The 17,150-nt window shown below is 41.9% G+C and overlaps 1 non-coding gene across 1 annotated transcript; it reads right to left on the reverse strand.

The window, feature by feature from the left end:
- Nucleotides 1-1,137: 1,137 nt before the first annotated feature.
- On the reverse strand, nt 1,138-1,243 carry LOC145573469 (small nucleolar RNA R71). Its single transcript, XR_014097487.1, has one exon. It is a non-coding gene; the product is annotated as a small nucleolar RNA R71 (small nucleolar RNA).
- Between the last annotated feature and the right edge of the window lie 15,907 nt (nt 1,244-17,150).

A 17,150-nucleotide genomic window follows, 5' to 3' on the forward strand; every position in this document is an offset into this window, starting at 1 on the left:
TGGTCTCGTGTTTGCTAATTAGGGTTTATCACATTGATCAGATAATTGCATACTAATAGCAAACCCTAGGCACCTAGTCTATTTATAATCCCATTATAATTAGACTAGGGTTAGGAAGCCCAAAACCCTTAAATCCACTCCATGTGGCCGGCCATACTAGAGGAAAAGGCCCATCATGGGCCTTGTCCTTTCGTGCCCAATCTAGACCTTTTTTGTGACCTTATAGGATCCGTCCAATTGGGCTTTGGGCTATTTACTAGCCCAAAGATCGTTAGTACCTCTAGCTATGATAAAACGATGACCCAAATGTCCTAACTTAATTATCTCCATAATTTGATCCATTTATATATCTAGTAATTGCACACGACGAAGACATAAATCCTTCAAGGTTTGCTAGACTAACCCTCATTTAGGATTTGGAATAGCTTAGCTTGAGACCTTAGTAAATACCACATTCCCTTGGGTTCGACCCGGACTTACAACTATACCTAGGGTCGGGTTTGGTTCTACAAATTCTGTTTTGATCGGGGAACTTAGTTACCAACGACCTAGGTTTATCACTCGTCAAAAATGGCGCCGTTTTCGGGGAATGGCATGGTTATTTGCTATTGTTGATTGAGTCTATTCCATTTATTTGAAAAATACAAAAAGATTTTCTTTCTTTTAGGCTATATTTGTAGCCGTACTACTAATTGTTTCTTTTGAGATTGTATGCATAGAGCACGTGGTCGTTCTCTAGTGTCATTTGAAACATGGGAGAAAATTCAAGAGTGGCATTGAAGGAGCTAGGAGTTCCGGGAGCCTATAGGTATGAGAGTGGGATTGCTCTACCTACGACACCAACAACCGACTTTGAGATTAGACCGGCCATGATAACTTTGATAGAGAGGTGTCAATATAGTGGTGCAAAGAATGAGAGTCCTCTCAATCATCTTAAGGAGTTTGAGAAGTATTGCAATACAATTAAGGTGAATGGGATTTCTCAAGAGTTTATTGGCCTTAAGCTTTTCCTTTTCTCTCTCATTAGATGAGCATTGGAGTGGTTGGACAAGGAGGTGAAACCAAACTCCTTGAGGGCATGGGATGAAGTGACTAAGGAGTTTCTATCCCAGTTCTATCCTCAAAATAAAATGGCCGAAGCAAGAGCTCTTATTCAAAGCTTCAAGCAAAAACCCAATGAAAGTCTTTATGAGGCATGGGAGAGGTATAAGGAATACCGAAGAGAGTGCCCACACCATGGGATTCCTACCTATCAAATCATCTAAATATTCTATGAAGGTCTTAGCCCTTGAGGAAAATCTTGCCTTGATGCGGGAGCCGGAGGACCAATAATGAACAAGACGGAGGAGGAAGTGGTGGACGTCATTGAAGATGTAGTGTGGCATTATATGATTGGCAAGATGATGAGCGTGAAACAACAAGATAAAATGGTTCTTCGATGTACTCGGTTGATCACATCAATGCCATCAACAACTTGTCCTCACAAATCTCGGAATTAGGGAAGGAAATGACCTTTATCAAAGCCAAACTTGAGAGTGCTTCATCTCAAGCACTGATTCTTCCCTCCCAAAATAAGGGGAGAGGTACATTTCCTAACTCAAATCCCCTTCCCCCTTCTAGCAACATGTCTAATGGTTTTGTGTTTTGTGATTTGTGTGAATCATATGACCATGATGCTTTAAATTATCGTAATGCTTCTTTTAATGGATGTGATGATTATGTTGGCAAAGAGAGTGAACATGTGAACTATGTGTCTAATAACAATGTTGGACCTAAATTTGATAATCAAAGAAATAATGGGAATAGGAACTATCATAATGGGAATTTTGTAACCACAATGGGGGTTATAGAAACCAAGGAAACCAAGGTTTCCGAGGCAACTATAACCACCAAGGTTATGGTGGTCAAATCCAAGGGCAAGGATATAGGAATCACAATCAAAATTATGGTAATCAAAACAACAATCAAAGGGGTCCCCCACCCGGTTTCACTCCAAAGGCTCAAGGTCAAAATGATAGTTCTTATGTCCAATCATCTCCTTCTAGAGGTAGTTTGGAGGATGCCATTGAAAATCAAATCAAGGTGTTGAACACTTACATGTCATCTAGTGATAAGAAGTTTAATGACATGATGGTTCACAGTAAGATGTTAGAGAATCAAATTTCTAAATTGGCAAATGTTTTGAAAGAGCATGCTAGCCCTTCTTCCCTACCATCTTAAGGTGTAGATCCTAAGAGACCAATTAATGCCATAGTGACAAGGAGTGGTAGGATTCTTGAGAATGTAGAGCCTAAGAAGAGTGAGGCTAAGGAGAGTCCTAAGAAAGTTTTGGTTGAAGATGAGGAAGGAAAAAGCTCTTTGAATGAGGGTGTGGTTGAAAAACCAATTGAAAAAGAAAAAGTGAAAGTGAGAGGAATTATCAAACCTAAGCTCCCATACCCCCAAAAGTTCAATAGGCACAAACTAGATGAACAATTTGGCAAATTCATAGAGATGCTTAGGAAACATCATCTTACCCTTCCATTTACCGATGTCATTAACCAAATGCCGAATTATGCAAAATTCCTTAAGGACATCTTGAGTGGAAGAAAAACTTGTGATATGGCGAAAACGGTTAGCTTGACCGAGAATTGTAGTGAAATCATTATGAACAAGATGTTGCCCAAGTCGAAGGATCCCGAAAACTTTTCTATCCCTTGTGCTATCTATAAGATGCAAATAATTGATAATGCCTTGTGTGACTTAGGAGCTAGTGTTAGCCTTATGTCATATTCGGTTTATCAAAGACTTGAGTTAGGAGAACATTCACCTACCAACATTACCTTGCAATTAGCCGATACATCAATTAAGATTCCAAAAGGTAAGGTAGAAGATGTTCCCTTGAGGGTAGGAAAGTTTGTAATTCAGGTTGATTTTGTTGTTCTTGAAATGGATGAGGATTCTAATATTCCAATCATACTTGGTAGACCTTTTCTTGCTACATCGGGTGTCATGATTAATGTTAAAAATGCTAAGATTTCTCTCAAAGTTGGAGAAGAAGTTATTGAATTTGATTTGAATGAAAGCACGAAATATCCTTGTTCTTCACTTGAAAATTGCATGAGAATTGAAATCTTGGATGATATTGTGAATTCTATGCATGAGCACTTGATCACCTCTAATGATCCACTTGAGTGTGTTTTGTTGAACAAGGAAAAGATAGGTGAGCATGGCAAGGAAATGGCTTTCTTTGAAAGAGTCAATGATGAGAGCATGGAAGAGAGTGATGATCACATTTGTATGGTAATTTCAAGCCAAGATGTACTGTAAGTGGCCTCAAACAAGGAAGGTAAAGGTGTTCCAATTGTAAAGCTCAAACCTCAACCATCACACCTTAGGTATGCATTCTTAGGCCCCAATTCTACTTTTCCCGTCATTGTTAATTAGTTCCTCCTTGTGTGAGAGTCAAGCTCAAAAGTTGTGTGGTGTTTTGAGAAGGCACCAAGGTGCCTTGGGCTATACAATTGATGACCTCAAAGGTATAAGCCCGGCTTTATGTTCACACCGTATCACTCTTGAGGAGGGCGCCTCACCTAGCATTGAAAGGCAACGAAAGCTACACCCTCAAATCGGGGAGGTAGTTAAGAAGGAAATCACTAAGCTATTGGATGCGGAATCATATTCCCCATCTCTAGCTCTAGATGGTTTCCCCGGTCCATGTTATCTTAAAGAAAGGAAGAATGACCGTTGTAGAGAATGAGAGAGGTGAGCTCATTCCTACAAGACGGTCACGGGATGGCGAATGTGTATAGAATATCGACGTCTAAACACATCCACCAAAAAGGATAATTTTCCCCTCCCCTTCATTGATCAAATACTTGAAAGACTAACAAGGCACAAGAATTATTGCTTTCTGGATATTCCTGGTTTTTCCAAATTCCTATTCACCCAGATGACCAGGAGAAAATAACTTTTACTTGTCCATATGGAACTTTTTCCTATAGGAGAATTCCATTTGGGCTTTGCAACGCCCCCGCCACCTTCCAATGATGTATGATGAGCATATTTGGAGATATGTTAGAAGAAGAAATGGAGGTGTTCATGGATGATTTTTCGGTAGGTGGAGTTTCATTTGAGGCGTGTCTTGAGAATCTTGATAAATGTTTGGCTTGATGCGAGAAAGTGAATTTGGTTTTGAATTGGGAGAAATGTCATTTCATGGTTGAGGAAGGTATTGTCCTTGGTCATAAGATCTCTCACAAGGGCATAAAGGTAGACAAGGCAAAGACTGAAGTGATTGAGAAGCTTCCACCTCCGGTGAATGTGAAAGGAGTGAGATCTTTCTTAGGGCATGCCGGGTTCTATAGAAGATTCATCAAGGATTTCTTTCTTATTGCAAAACATCTCAATGATCTTCTTTAAAAAGATGTCGTATTTGTGTTTGATGATAAATGCTTGGAGGCTTTTAACAAGTTGAAAAAAGCTTTGATCTCTGCTCCCATTGTCCAAGCCCCGAGGTAGGATTTGCCTTTTGAATTGATGTGCGACGCTAGTGACAAGGCCATTGGAGGAGTTCTAGGTCAAAGGGTGGATAAAAATCTTCATGTCATCTACTACATGTCAAAGACCCTTAATGGAGCTCAAAGGAACTACACAATAGCGGAAAATGAGTTCTTGGCAATTGTGCATGCTTTTGAAAAGTTCCGTTGTTACTTATTGGGTTTTAAGACTATTGTCTTCACGGATCATGCGGCTCTCAAATGTCTCTTTGTCAAAAAGGAATCCAAGATAAGGTTGATCCTTTGGGTGCTCGGGCTTCAAACTTTTGACATAGAGATTAGAGATAAAAAAAAAGGAGCGAAAAATGTTGTGGCTGGCCATCTTTCTTGCCTTAAAGATTCCCAAATCCAAGATGATGGTTCCCCAATTGAAGATAGGATGCTTGATGACTCCTTGTATGCCGTTAATATGAAGGAGCTTTGACAAGAGGAAAATGCATGTCGTTATCTACCCTTTCCCCAAGCCAAACTAAATTTGTAAACACCTAACCAACCTTATATGAATATAGGGCAAGTTAAGGGTCGATCCCAAGGGAATGCAATGATGAAAACTAAAGTCTAAGTCAAGCTACCTCGAAGTCGAAAATGAGATTATGGTTGGTACTAAAGTGAACTAGATCAAATTCAACAAGTAATCAAGGGTCTAAACACTAGGGATATGGATTCCACATGCAAGATCAATGATAATGCTAGATTAAAGCTCAATCAATTAATTCAAGTATTGCAATGGACAAACAATAGTAGCAATCAAGAGAGTTCAAATGCTATCTCCTATAGGCCAATCTAGTGGTCACTATGAAAGGCAAACCAAGAAGAATCACAAGCAAACTCAATCAATTAGAGCAACCTTCAAATCAATTGGTCATGTCATTAAGAGTTGCAATGCAATCTAGATTAATCTTATAGGGTGATCAATCCTAATCTAATCAATCTCATGCAAAACTATGTCAACCAATTTAATTGCAACAAATCAACCAATCAAAGAGCATCAACTAGCATTTCCATTAATCAAACATGCTTCCCCCTTTCCCTAGCAACTAATCTACTCACTAATCATGGTGAGATTCAAAACCAAATAACTAGAAATTGCATTGATCATCATTCTGTATCAAAATCTAATAGAAATCAAAGTATTCAATATTATCAAACTCAAATCCAAGAAAAACAAGCATCAAGCAAAAAAAAAATCAAATAGCAAGTAAGTAAGAGATGAAAGAAGGAAGAGATTCTCACTAATATTGATGATTGAAAATGAAGAAATTTAAACTTGATTGATCAAATGTTGAGTTACAAATCCAAAACCAAGAACTTCTCTCTAACTTCTCTCTCTAAAACTAAGCTAATGAAATATTATCAAAAAGTTAGATTCAAAAAGGAAATACAATTCTATTTATAAGCTAAGAAGAAAACGGCAGCTCCCGCGCCCTCTCCCGATAGACCCGCGCCCGCGGAAAAATGGGTACGGAACCCTCCGCGGGCTGTCTGGGCAGCACCCGCGCCCGTGGCATCAGGGGCCCGCGCCCGCGGGGAAATGACCCGCGCCCGCGGCAAGATCCCCTGCTCCCCAAGGCTGATCAGGGGGCCGCGGTCTCTCTGAGGGGAGAGACCTCTCCATTTTACCCGCGCCCGCGGGAAGCCTTTGGGGCAACCGCGGGGAGTTCCTGCCTCATTTTGATACTTTTGCTCGTCTTGGGCCCGCGCCCGCGGCCTGCTGGAAGTACCTTGGAGACCTCTCCGAGGCCTCTCCAAGGCCTCTCTAAGCCCTCTCTAGTCAAATGCTTCTTCCTTGCTTGATCATTGAAGTCCCGAATTGCATCCTTTGCCAAGGCGATCCTCACAATACCTACACAAGTAAACAAAGGAAAGAAATAAAAGGGAAAAAGAGCAAAATAAAGGAAAACACGATAAAAGGACCAAAATTAAGAGAAGAAAGCATGAGAAGGGGAAAGAAATTACCTAAAAGACTACCCTATGAGTGCCATAAATGACACTCATCAAATTCCCCCAAGCTAGACTTTTGCTCGTCCCGAGCAAAACAAAGGCCAAGAAGGAATAAGAAGGGACAAATCGAAATAAAAAGAAAAAGAGGGGTAAGAATTTACACTAGGACTCACTGTCGTAGGAATCGCGGTTGTTTTTAGCTACAACAAGCCATTTTGAACCCCTAGATCGCCCTAGAGGACGAGTGATGCTCTCGTAAGGGTATCCTAAGAGTTTACCCATAACTCTCCACCAAAACCCCCAAGAGGCAAACCAAAGAAAGAAAAGAAAAAGGAAAAAGGAAACAAAATCTTTACGAAATGGACTTTACAAAGAGACTATAATTCAAATGAATAACAACCTTTCTAAAGTGAATTGTGGTATGCACGTTATAAGATACCTAAGGTTGATTGAAACATAAATATGCTAAGCATAGGAACTAGTTATCACACTCCACCTTCATCCCAAACAGTCTTACCGCGTTCCCCCTACTAATCTCATATCTCCCCTTAGTGAGCATCTCATAGATTCCGCGAAGGAACCGGAAAAAGATCAAAGTTTTTAGGCTACTCGACATCTTGATTTCGCATCCCCTTTCCTTAGTCCACAACCTATGATTCCCTCCACCGATGAAAGACTCAACTCCTAGGTCCAAAGGTCTTTCCCAAGGTTGTAACGTAAGGCAAGAAGGGTTAAGGTAGACTAAAAATTTAAAATTTGGTGGTTATCCTAAAATGTGAAGCAAAGACCGGCCAAATCTCAACACCAAACTTAAGTAATCACCAAACAAAAATGTATTAACACCCCCAAGCTTATTCAAAGAAATACTCTACTAAAATAATACCAAAAAGCGTGAACACCTAACGCTTTCCCCCCCAAGCTAAAGGAAGCATTGTCCTCAATGCAAAGAGAGGTGAAAGACACTTGGAGTAATTTTTTTTTTTTATTTTATTTTTTATTTATTTATTTTTTTTTTTTGAAATTTCTCATACACCTTTAAAGCATTAGTCCTTGCCTCTTTCTCAATTCGGACAGCTTTTACAAAAGCATTTACCATTATTCACAAAAACGACTCAAATATGTGTACCAAATCGAACCAAACCCCAACTTCATACACCACAATCACCAAACATTGACCCTTGCTTCACAAAAACCAAAAAGAAAGAGAATGAAACAAAAGGCTCAAAATATCTAATTATGCGGCTTGAAAAGAGGGAAGAAGGCTCAAAGGGCCGGGGTAACAAGTAGGTAAATGTATCCCAAATCCAAAAAAAAAAGTAAACATAAAAGGGACTATCCTAGAAAAAAGAAAAATACCTCCCCGAAAAAGCTGCCTTTGTCCTTCCTAGGTAGTTCGGTCACGGTCTTAGGAATCATATGCTAAGATTCTAGATTAGGTTTGCGAAAATCAAGGATCCATGCCGCTCATGCAAGAATTTGATGAAAGCTTGAACAATTATACATCTCACATGGTTGTAGAAAAAACTCACTAAGGTTATCAAATCAAAGATAGGGAGCAACTACCTACATGCCACAAACGAGTAGAATCTGGTTTCATGATTCCCCTAGTTCTAGACAACTATCTTAGCATGCTTTATCCTAGAATCAACCAAACGTAATCTCAAACCGTGCATACCATAATTACCTAGGAAGACTATTATTCAAAAGCAAGAGTCCATTGCATACAAGTACGACATTCAAAAAGAGAAATAGTAAAAAGAAAGCCTCAAAAAGATATGCACACCAACAAGAACAAAAGATAAGAAAAGAAAAGAAAAGATGGAAAACTAAGATAAAGAAAAGAAAGGGAAAGAGGAAACGGCAAAGATGCAATCATAACACGTTTATCCCAATCGACATACAAGTGGTCTAATGGCCACATCGCCAAAGACCCCAAACACACTAGGTGTTAAATTCATACATCCTCGAACCGTTCAACTTCCCCTAAATCTAATCCTAATCTAAGCAACCAAGAAAACAAAGAAGTGAAAATAAAAAGGAGTAAATAAGAAAGGCCTCACCAAGCGTCCGTGCTAGACTAAAGTACCCAAAGAGTAAGAACGAGCTTCTCCAAAGGGTTCCGCAATCCAAAGCATGAGCTACGAACAAGGTGAGTAAAAGAAAAGAAAGTTATATATATACAAAATGAAAATGTTAGTAACTTCCAAACAAAAGCAAACAATAAAAACACTTAAACACTAACTATATACAAAAACCTAGAAGAACCCATCATCATCAAAACCAAAAATTAATTTTTTTGTTTATTTTTTTTCAAGAAGTTCCCAAAAACCATCATCCGAAGAAATAATCAACAACAAGCAACATAACATCGAGACCAATAGCCAAGATCCACCAAAAACCTTATCAAAAACTTCCCACCGAGCCCAAGGTGCCGCCCCCATGCTAACACATCCTTTTTGACCCTCCCCCCCTCACAAAATGAAAGCATCGACCCCGATGCCGACAAACATGCAAAAATAGGGAAAAGGGGAGAACAAAAAGGGAAACAAACATGCGAAAAGGGGACTATTGGCCACTGGGGCCGGCACCATCATCACCTCCAAAACCATCACCCTCATCCCAACCTCCGGTGAAACCGGGAGGAAATCCATAATGACCCTTAAATAGGTCTTGTTGGGATGGGGTCAATTGGTCAAAGGGCTCTTGTTAAACAAGGGGCTCGGGGTGACGGGGGTCAACATAATAATAAGCGGGGTCACCCCTGTAATCACTCCCCCCCGAGACCCTATAATCATAGGGCGGGAAGTTGCGCCTTGGCACATCGGGAGTCTCAACCCCTTGCCAATAAGGGTACGTAGGGAGGCCGTCACCACCCCGGGAAGGTACCGGCCCTTGTTGGGGCGGCACATAAGGATAGTTGACCGGGGGTGCGACCTCCCCCCTACGTACACTAGCTTCATACAAGGCGCTAGTTTGATAAGATAAAGTTTGGTGGTCAGAAAACATACCTTGCATGCTCAATTGCATGCGTTCCATGTGGGCTCTCATGGTCTCCATTTCCCGGGGATAAGCATCTCCTTGGAAGTCTTGTTGTTGTTGTTGATGTTGATGTTGTTGTTGTCGTTGTTGTCTTCTCTCTCTTCTTCTTCCTTGAGCATCCTCTTGGAAATGCTCATGTTGTTGATGAAACGGTTGTTGTTGTTGTTGCTCCTCTTGTTCTTCTCCTCTTCCTTCCTCCTCCTCCTCATGCACTCCCTCAAACCCGGCTCCCTCAACAAAATTTGCATCCTCCTCCATCTTATCCTCATCTATCCTACCATTGTCCCTAGGGACCATCCAAACATTCCTAGCTTGGCGAAAGATGGAGGTAGCGGCCGGGTTAGGGAGAAGGCAATGGTGGGTATTCCTCACTAGCCAAGAGTAAGTACCGGCTCTCCTAGTACTAGTTATGAAACGGAGGGTGTTAACCTGCCTCAAACTAATCCAAATGTCTTCACTCCCTCCAACCGGAGTGCAAGACTCTAAGAACCGTTCTTGGTTAAAATACCGCACTAAACGGGTCACCATGCCCCCACAATGAATCTCCCCCGTCTTAACCCCATGCATGATCTCCTTGCAACACTCCATGAAAATGTAGCCAAAGTTTATCCTAGATCCCAACTCCGGCTTAGTAGCCATCCACAAAACCAAGATCTCCTCTCGAGACAACTTTCCCAAATCTTGCTTATTATAAACCGAGTACCCGAGAATTCTATGTAGGATCCTAAGGGTCGGATGGATGATCTCACTAGCAAGGGATATCTTGGAGTCAAACTATTTTTTGTGGGCTATGGTTCTCCACCAAGCAACCTCATTGTACTCACTTTGGGCAAGGGAGATAAGGGGCTCGAAGATATCACCATTTGGGTTGAAACCTAGGGCAACATTGAACTCGGCTAGGTTCATGGTGTGCTTTACATTGAAGAGTTGGAAGGAGATGATGTAGTCGGTTTCCCCTACCCTATTGAATTCAAAGGTGGAGAAAAACTCAAATGAAGGCTCCAAGTAGGTTCGGGGGTTAGATTTCAAAAACTCACCCAAGCTTAGGTTTTCGAGGAGTACATCAAGGTCATTATCTATGCCTAGCTTGGCCATGTCATCACGAAAATAATGGCGGGTGGGTCTAAACTTTCGGTCTTTCATTTTGTTATAGATGGGCAATTGTTTAGACCGGTTCCACAATTTTAGAGGTGGCAGAGGAGGAAGGGCGTCATCTTGGGTTGAGGAATGTGTTTGGGGTTGAGGGTTTGAGGATTGGCCTTGAGAAGTTTGGCCGGGAGATTGGTTCGAGCGGTTTTTGCTACTCTTAACTTTTCTCAACAAATTCATTTTTATCACACAAATTCACAAAAATACACAAGAAATACTCCAACCTCCTCAAACAAACACCAAACACCTCAAACACTCACAATCCTCCTTTCAAATCCAACCGAACCCCCAAAAACTACAAGGTACCTGTTTCAGTCAACACAACAACCAAAATTCCAACAACAAATACCAATATCAACAATCATCTATCAAATATATGCAAGATTTATCAAGAAAAATCAATCATCACTCAAAATTACCAAATTTCACAAAAATAACCATGAAACACAAAAATCATGCTCAAAATCAAGATAAACCAACCAATGTAAAGAAATCAAGTGAAATTGACAAGAATAATACAAAGGTTAGAAGTATACCAAGATTGGAGACTCAAATCAAGCTTAGAGCACCACACACTATCGAAAATTGCCGAAAAACCACGAGAAACACGAGTAGGGGTGATGAAATTTGAGAATTAAGGTAGATTAAGTGAAGATTTGATGGAAAATGTGAAGAGAAGTTAGAGAGATTGATGAATTGGGGTTAGGGTTGAGAGGTTTGTAGAGAGAGAAAGGGGAAAAGTATAGAGGAGGTGAGAAAATAAGAGAGGAGAGAGAGAGAGGAGAGGGCGTACGGGTTTATGAAACCCAGATACCCGCGCCCTCTCCCGAAAGAGCCGCGGTCTCGGGAACTCTCCCGCGCCCGCGGAGAGACCGCGGGGCAACCGCGGGGAGTTCCTGTCAAAAATTAAAGAAATTATACCTGATGTTTGCCGCGCCCTCTCCAAGGATGCCGCGCCCTCTCCAAAACTTCCCGCGCCCGCAGAGAGACCGCGGGGCAACCGCGGGAAGTTCCTGATCAAAAACTGAGAAATTTGCTGAAATAGGGGTCGCGCCCTCTCCAATTTTCCGAGACCTCTCTAAACTCCCCCGCGCCCGCGGAGAGACCGCGGGGCAACCGCGGGGAGTTCCTGATTGTAATTGCCTTTGAAAGCTGAAGAGGCCCCCGAGGTCTCTCCAAGCCCTCGGGGAGCCCTCTCCCCTACACTCTAAACTCTTCATAAAACCCCTTCTTTCCAACAAGTGATGACAATAGGCAACCTACAAAACAAACATAAAACCAACACAACATAAGATCAAAAATTAATCAAGGAAAATGAAAAGAAAAGAAAAGAAAAGAAAAATGAGATGAGAATCCGGGTTGCCTCCCGTAAGCGCTTTTGGTTAACGTTGTTAGCTCGACGTGCATCACCCACTCAAGGTGGCTTGAAAAGAATCATTTTGTGAACAAGACCAACAAACACTCCATCAAAGTACTTCTTGAGCCGATGACCATTAACCTTAAATGAAGATGAGGAATCCAAAGGAGAAATTTCCACGGCACCATTACCAAAAACATCCTTCACCAAGAATGGACCACTCCATCTTGACATGAGTTTTCCGGGGAACAACTTCATTCTAGAATTGTAGAGGAGGACTTTGTCACCTACACAAAACTCCTTTTTCTCAATCAACTTGTCATGAACCTCTTTGGATCGAGCCTTGTAGGTGCTAGCACAATCGTAAGCATCAAGCCGAAGTTCCTCTAACTCATGAAGATCCAACCACCTCTTCTCTCCCGCACTTGCTAAGTCAAAATTGATCTTCTTGATGGCCCACAAGGCATGATGTTCAAGCTCAACCGGGAGATGGCATGATTTGCCATAGACAAGGCGATATGGAGTGGTACCAATGGGTGTCTTAAAAGCCATCCTATAAGCCCATAGAGCATCATCCAATTTGTCCGACCAATCCTTTCTATTGCGAGCAACCGTCTTCTCAAGAATAAGCTTGATTTGACGATTTGAAACCTCAACTTCGCCACTCGTTCGAGGATGGTAGGGAATCCCAAATCGTTGATGCACACCATGTTTCCTCAACATCTTTTGAAAGGCATTATGGACAAAGTGGGATCCATTATCACTTATCACCGCTTTTGGGACACCAAACCTTGGAAAGATGATCTTCTTAAATAACTTCAATACAACCTTGTGATCATTTGTTGGAGAGGCAATGGCCTCAACCCACTTAGAAACATAGTCCACCGCCACAAGGATATATTGATTCCCGTATGAAGAGGGGAATGGTCCCATGAAGTCAATTCCCCACACATCGAACACCTCCAATTCAAGGATAGGTTGTTGAGGCATCTCATTTCGCTTGGAAATGTTCCCAACTCGTTGACATCGGTCACACGACTTAACAAAGCCCCATGAGTCCTTGAAGAGATGTGGCCACCAAAAACCACTTTGAAGAACCTTGGTAGCGGTCTTGGAAACACCCATGTGCCCACCACTAGGGTCCGAGTGGCACATTTTTAAAACACTAGGCACCTCTTCATTTGGAACACAACGCCTAAGTAAGCCATCAACCCCACGTTTGTATAAGATAGGATCATCCCACAAATAGTGCCTTGCCTCTCTTTTGATCTTCTTCTTTTGGTTCTTGGAGAAAGAGGGTGGAAACTCCCCACATGCTAGAAAATTGACCAAATCGGCATACCATGGGAGTTCCTTCACCTCTATGGCATACAAGAAATCATCAAGCATTCTATCTTCTATTGGTAGACCATCATCATGAATTTGATCCCCTTCAAGGCGAGAAAGATGGTCCGCCACAACATTCTCCGCACCCTTCTTGTCCCTAATCTCAATCTCAAAAGCTTGCAATTCAAGCACCCATCGAATCAACCTTGGCTTGGACTCTTTCTTGGCAAAGAGATACTTGAGGGCCGCATGATCCGTGAAGACTATGGTCTTGGAACCCAACAAGTAACACCGGAATTTCTCAAAAGAGTGCACAATTGCCAAAAATTCTTTTTCTGTTGTTGTGTAGTTCTTTTGAGCCCCATTGAGAGTCTTGGACATATAGTAAATCACATGAAGTTTCTTGTCTACCCGTTGTCCCAAAACACCTCCAATCGCCCAATCACTCGCATCACACATCAACTCAAAAGGAAGATCCCACCTTGGGTCTTGAACAATAGGAGTAGAGATTAGGGCCTCCTTCAATCTATCAAATGCCTTCAAGCATTTGTCATCAAAATTGAACTCAACATCTTTTTGAAGAAGGTCATTTAGGGGCTTAGCAATGAGTGAAAAATCCTTAATAAATCTCCTATAAAAACCCGCATGACCAAGGAACGATCTCACTCCTTTGACATTCACCGGAGGTGGAAGTTTCTCAATCACATCAATCTTGGCCTTATCCACCTCAATGCCTCTATTTGAAATCTTGTGCCCAAGCACTATACCTTCCTCCACCATGAAGTGGCACTTCTCCCAATTCAAAACAAGGTTGACTTTCTCACATCTTGCCAAACACTTCTCAAGATTCACAAGGCACTCCTCGAAAGAAACACCCCCCACCGAAAAATCATCCATAAAGACCTCCATTTCCTCCTCCAACATATCTCCGAAGATACTCATCATGCACCTTTGGAAAGTAGCGGGTGCATTGCATAACCCAAAGGGCATTCTCCGGTAGGCGAAGGACAAGTGAATGTGGTATTTTCTTGATCATTAGGGTGGATGGGGATTTGGAAGAATCCGGAATACCCATCGAGGAAACAATAAAACTTGTGCCTTGTTAGTCTCTCAAGCATTTGGTCAATAAATGGAAGAGGAAAGTGATCCTTCTTGGTAGATGTGTTTAGACGTCTATAGTCTATACACATCCGCCAACCGGTGACCGTCCTAGTTGGAATGAGCTCACCCTTCTCATTCTCAACCACGGTCATGCCCCCCTTCTTTGGAACGACATGGACGGGGGAGACCCACCTAGAGCTAGAGATGGGGAATATGATTCCCGCATCCAATAGCTTGGTGATCTCCTTCTTAACTACCTCTCCCATTTGCGGATGTAGTTTCCATTGTCGTTCAATAGAGGGAAGGGCGCCTTCCTCAAGCGCTATGTGGTGTTGGCACAAGGCGGGGCTTATACCTTTAAGGTCATCAATTGTGTACCCCAAAGCACCTTGGTGTTTTCTCAAAACACCACATAACGCTTGAGCTTGGCTCTCGCTCAAGGATGCACTAACTATCACGGGGTAAGGGGAATGAGGGCCCAAGAATTCATACTTAAGGTGTGATGGTAGAGGTTTGAGCTCCACCATAGGCACACCATTACCTTCTTGTGATGTGGCCACTTGCAAAGCTTCATTGCTTGAGATTTTCAAACATGTTTGCTCATCCACGTCCTCCACACTTCCATCAAGTAACTCCTCATAGAAAGTCATCTCCTTGCATGAAGCACCTGCCTTGTCTTTGTTCAACAAAACATTCTCAAGAGCATCGTTAGAAGTGAGCAAGCGCTCATGCATGGAAGACACAACAATATCAAGTGAATCAATCATCATACAATTTTCCAAAGAAGAACATGGATACTTCGTGCTCTCATTCAAATCAAATTCTATAACCTCTTCTCCTACCTTAAGGGAGATCTTAGCACTCCTCACATCAATCATGGCTCCCAAGGTAGCAAGAAAGGGTCTACCTAAAATGATCGGAATGGTGGCATCCTCATCCATTTCAAGAACAACAAAATCCACGGGAAACACAAACTTCCCCACCCTCAAAGGGACATCTTCTACCTTACCTTTTGGAAATTTGATAGACCTATCCGCTAATTGCAAGGTAATGTTAGAAGGTAAGAGTTCCCCTAGCTCAAGTCTTTGATAAACCGAATATGGAATTAGGCTCACACTAGCTCCCAAGTCACATAAGGCATTATCAATTTGCATCTTGTTAATGGCACAAGGGATGGAGAAGTTTCCGGGGTCCTTCAACTTGGGTGGCATTTTGTTCATGATGATAGCACTACAATTTTCGGTCAAATTGATGGTCTCCACAACCTCACAAGTTCTTCTCCCACTCAAAATGTCTTTGAGGAATTTGGCATAGTTTGGCATTTGGTTGATCACATCGGTAAAAGGTAGAGAAAGGTGGAGTTGTTTTAGCATCTCAATGAATCTCCCAAATTGTTCATCCAATTTGTGTCTCATGAATTTTTGTGGGTAGGGGAGCTTGGGTCTCACAATCTCTTTCTCTACTCTCACCTCTCTAGGTGTCTCAACCACTACCTCATCCAATGATGCCCTATTCCCCTCATCCTCAACCAAAACCTCCCTAGGAATCTCCTTATCTACACCCTTCCTAGGCAATCTCTCCTCAAGAACCTTTCCACTCCTTGTAACAATAGCATTCACGGGTTTCTTGGGATCAAGACCTTGGGAAGGTAAAGAAGAAGGGCTTGCATGATCTTTCAAGGCATTAGCAAGTTGAGAGATTTGGTTTTCAAGCATTTTATTGTGGGTCATCATTTCATTGAATTTTTTATCACTTACGGCCATGTATGTGTTCAACAACTTGGTTTGGTTTTCAATTATCTCCTCCAAATTAGTCCTAGGTGAAGAAGGTTGAGAATATGAACTTTCACCTTGAGTCTTTGGAACAAACCCGGGTGGGGGACCTCTTTGAGAATTATTTTGAAAATTACCCCGTCCTTGATTGTTCCAATTACTCCTATTTTGACTTTGGCCATAGCCTTGATTATGGTTTCCACCACCTTGATTATGATTATCACTACTTTGGTTATGATTTCCATAACCTTGGTTTTGGTTACCATAACTTTGGCCTTGATTACCATAATTTTGTCTTTGATTTTGGCTACTATAACCTTGATTATTATAGCTACCACGAGAACCTTGGTTCCCTTGGTTTCTATAACCACCACCTTGGTTATAGTTGTCAAAATTGCCTTGGCCTTGGTAGTTCCTATTCCATTGACCTCTTTGATTATCAAACCGTTGACCATTATTATTCGACACATAATTCACATGTTCACTCTCATGGTTATCAAACTCATCAACACATTCATTAGGACAAGTACTAGAGTCATGATCATACGATCCACATGCATCACAAAACAAGAAACCCACAGGCATATTATGTGAAGAGGGAGGGGGTTGAGAGTTAGAAGGAGTACCTCTCCCCTTAAATTGGGAGGGAAGATTCGAGGCTTGAGAAGGGGAAGAAGTGCTCTCCAATTTAGCTTTGATTGCGGTGACCTCCTTTCCTAAGTTTGTCATTTGGGAGGAAAGGTTGTTGATTTCATTTAGATGGTCCACCGAGTATAATGAAGATTGCTTGCTTGAAGAGTCCCTCTCCCCATCTTGCCAAACCCTATAGTATGTCACCACGTCCTCAATGATGTCCACAACTTCTTCTTCGGTTTTGTTCATGATAGGGCCCCCGGCCCCTCCATCAAGGCATGACTTGCCTTGGGG

The sequence above is a fragment of the Chenopodium album genome, chromosome 12 (assembly GCF_948465745.1).
Source record: "Chenopodium album chromosome 12, dcCheAlbu1.1, whole genome shotgun sequence".
NCBI lineage: Eukaryota > Viridiplantae > Streptophyta > Magnoliopsida > Caryophyllales > Amaranthaceae > Chenopodium > Chenopodium album.